Genomic DNA, 4,159 nt, shown 5'->3' on the forward strand with positions numbered 1-4,159 from the left:
AATGTTATAAATGCGGAGACACCAGCCAACTGGCCGGGGAATGCCAACAAGCACCGCAACAGGAAACACAGGAGGTGCACTAATTTACAACTAGAAAATCGTATGCAGCGGCTGTAACAAATATAGCGCCAAAGATAATACCAATAGAGACGGAGAGCATGCTGACAACTGTTCCAGAACCGAAACAGGAAATAAAAACCATAAATGGCGAAACTAAATGGGAATCAGCTGACCAAACCAGCTTAGCTGAGAGAAAGAGGGCAAAGGCAAGAGCAAGAAAAATCCAGCGGAAAAGAGGAGAAGTAAAACTGGCAGAGAAAAAAAAACGCACCATTATTTGTATTAGAAGAGCCAAACTTTGCAGACAGCTCAAATAGCCTAGAGCAGAAACAAGAAAATTCCCAAGCCAGTCTGGAATTATCAAGGATAGAGGAGGCAATAGAACAACAAGTAGAAGTGGAAACTAATAAAGCACCCAAAACAGCCAAATTTCCAAAGATAACGCAAACAAGAAAAAAAGCGCCATCTGCACCCAGAACGCCGTCAGAAGCAGAAATCACCGATCTCATTAAAGAATGTAAATCTCCACGAGAAAGAGAACCTAGGAAAGAAACAAGAGAAAAAGAACAAAGAAGGACAGTAAGTCTCAACAGACACGATAAAAGAAGAGTCCTAACCTTAGATGAATACAGGGCGAGAAAAACTACCCACTACATAAATATCTTACAAAAACGTACAAAATATTTGTTTTGAACAATATCGTAAGAATTAACTATATAACTTAAGCACCTTCTCATAGGCAAGATGGAGCTAAATCTGACAATCCTGACTATGAATGTAAATGGTGTAAATAATAAAACTGAAGGTATGACAGCACACGCCAAAAAATGTGGTGTAATTTTAATACAAGATACTCGTCATGAAAAAACTGGAGGAGGACTTAGACGCCTTAGTTTTTACTAGTAACCAACCAACAGAGAGAAAAGCTAGGCTGGCGACAATTATCAGACAGACCGCCAAAGGACTAAACCTTGAAAATATAGGAATACCGAATGATTTACAAGAACGCTTACTCCATCTAAAACTAAACAACTGGAATATATTCAACATATACATACCACTAGTAATCACAAGAAAAAAGACGACCTTCATACAAAATTTCAACAGATATATTCATAAATTTGCCATGGATCCCTGCATTTTAAGCGGAGACTTTAACTGGCTAATTACCTATCTAGATAAAAGTGAAGGAATAACGGAAAATGACAGGAGCATTTTTAACTGGATAAAGACTGCTACAAAAACAAACAATATTGTAGATACTTTTAGATTTATGAATAATAATAAGAGAGATTACACATAAATACGACAAAAATAAGGAAAGTAAAATTGATATCTTTTAAATATCGGAAAGTGAAACCGATGCACTAATAAACTGTGAAATTCTACAAGAAAAGATTTCAGAAAACAAATCAGTACTCCTAGAGACTAAAATTCCGAACACACTTAAATGGGTGATGTTCGCACGCACCTAATCAGGGTGAAACAAGAACGCACTGAATACATAATGATAGAATGGGAAAACATTAAAAATGAAATAAAACGGATAACTAAATACTATAGTAAGACAAAAAAGATTACAAAAACAATTGTTAAAAGAAAAGCACGCAGAAATTATGACCCGTAAAAGAACGCTAACAGAGCCAGAAAGAATAATAATTAAACTATGGGAGAATATGGAAAAAGAAATTACACAAGGGATTAAATTAAGGGCGGGAAAATACGAAATATATATATATATATATATCATCCAAAACTTTTATCAAGGCCTATACGATATCATGATCGAGGATCAGGTAAATTTATTGTTATAAATCCGTGCGGGGTTGACTGTGCTCGTGAAAAGAAGTTTTAAATTGAATTATAGCCAAATAATTAAAAATAAATAATGTCATCGCCATCTTCATTTAACAATTTTGCATTTTTATTCAAATCTTTAAGTGCATTGTAGCATCTCTGATCATCAGCTGATGGTACAACTAAATATAACTTGTCCCACTTGACCATCTCATTATAAGGTTAAGCAGTAATTATGTTTTACCTGATCCGGAAGAACCTATTATAGTCATTCTGATAGAATTCGGTAATTGTTACAGAATTAGGCAAACTGATAACTTGGGTTTGCCTTAGAACTATTTGACTATTTTTCGTTGTACATGCGTACAACGTTATCTAGGGTGAATAAGTGTTTTTCCAGGTAAGCGATTGTATTAACATGTACCTCGCAGGAGATTACCTGCGACGAAGGGACATTAATAACATGATATCCACGGGTATTTTACCCTGACTATTGCTCACTCTCCTATGGATTTAAGTAAGATCAATTTCTAAACCGACACTGGTCGTTTTGGATCACGTCAAAGAGTGTACGCTCTCCATTGTTCTCCAGCCATAGGGGTAAGTGTTAAATTTATATTTCATCTGATATGCGAAGCTTATTCGGTTTGTGATGTCTTATCGCGTAATATTGCATTTATTACAACGCAGATTTGAACTTTGAATTACAAGTCACTATTAGAGGTTAATATATTAGCATATATCTAGAGATTTTACAGAAACTATTATTATGACCAGTTTGGTTTTATTGTAGCTGACTATGACTAGAGCTGACTAGAGTATACTATAGATGTCTAGAACTATCTGAAGCTGTTTAGAGCTGTCTGGAGTATCCAGAATATTTAAGGCTGCGTGCTGTCGTTACGTATTTATGTATGAACGTATGTCTGAGCCACGGACGTAGACGTAGCTAATTCAAAAGGGGGCTTTATGCTGTCTGTACGTATATACGTATGAGTGTACATGTGGTGGATCCATAAAGGGTGCGAGCGCCGATAAGAGTGTGGGCCAACCCAAGGAATCGTGCGACTGTACAAGGGGTCTAGAAGCATACGTTTGGTTCAATTGTCGTTCCAATTGGGTGCATTTTTATGTTCATAAGATTATTTTGAATCTTAGTCGTGTTTCTAGAGATTATGTTAATCTCTCTAATAGTTTATAACATTATTTGGAAACACATTTGAATATCATAAGATTATTTCGATTCTTAATCTGAGTTCATGCTTGAGATTATGTGAATCTCTTTTGTAGTGTATAATACTGTTTGAAACGTATCTGCAGTCCATGAAGTTTCTTTGATATGTACTTCATATTGAATTCATATTTCTGGTTTATTTTCAATGAGAGAATGTTGTGTAGAGTGATTGGGTCAATCATATGTTGAGAGCGTGAGAGGATCATTGTATTTTTGCATCATATATTTTTCTTTATTCATTCATTTCATAAATTGTGTGTGTGTGTGTGTGTGTACAGATTTGACCAATCGCCTATTTTCGTTCATATCTCGGATTTCCTTTACTTGGAACTTTAAGTAATACAAGCTGATCCTCGCGATTCGCGACAGGAGGTATTAATCGGCGAGGACTATGTACTAAATAAATTTGAACAGATTTAGTATTTCGTCATGTTCTTTTAAAATATGTTATAGTTTTGATATGAATCCTTTTTGCGTTATAAATCCAACTGAGCCAAATTAAGATCATCTGTGACATTTAATACGCATGGTAAGTTCACAATATATTCAACTTTGTGTATCCTCAACCTTGGCCACACTTTCATGAACTTTGACAACTTGTTTTCAAAGACTTGCACACTGATGCATTTAGAGGATACATCACATTTTCTTTTACTTTATTTTTAAAAGTAGGCACTGTGCTGTTTAATATAACCTTCACTAAGTAGACACTATGGGGTTTGATCCGACCTGCAGTAAAATTTTCTTTATCTGGACGACTGGAGTCGGGGTGGAGAATAGTATAGAAAACATGAAACAACAAAAAGAAGATAATTAACATATCTACTACAAGATGTACTACTTTTAGTTATTGTACATGAGGGAGAAAAGAGAAGAAGAAGAGTGAGATAAAGAAAAGAAGGAGAAAGGAAAATAGGAGAGGAAGCATGGCGTCAGTGCTAGTATATATATATTGATTTTGACAGGAACAATTCATGCGGACGATCATGAAGGGAATAAAGAAGATATTAGGAAGAAAAGGGATATAGCGATTACCGCGGCAATCTTAATAATACAAATAGTACAAAG

Source organism: Sinohyriopsis cumingii, chromosome 3, assembly GCF_028554795.1.
Source record: "Sinohyriopsis cumingii isolate HCF-2022 chromosome 3, ASM2855479v2, whole genome shotgun sequence".
In the NCBI taxonomy this organism is placed as follows: domain Eukaryota; kingdom Metazoa; phylum Mollusca; class Bivalvia; order Unionida; family Unionidae; genus Sinohyriopsis; species Sinohyriopsis cumingii.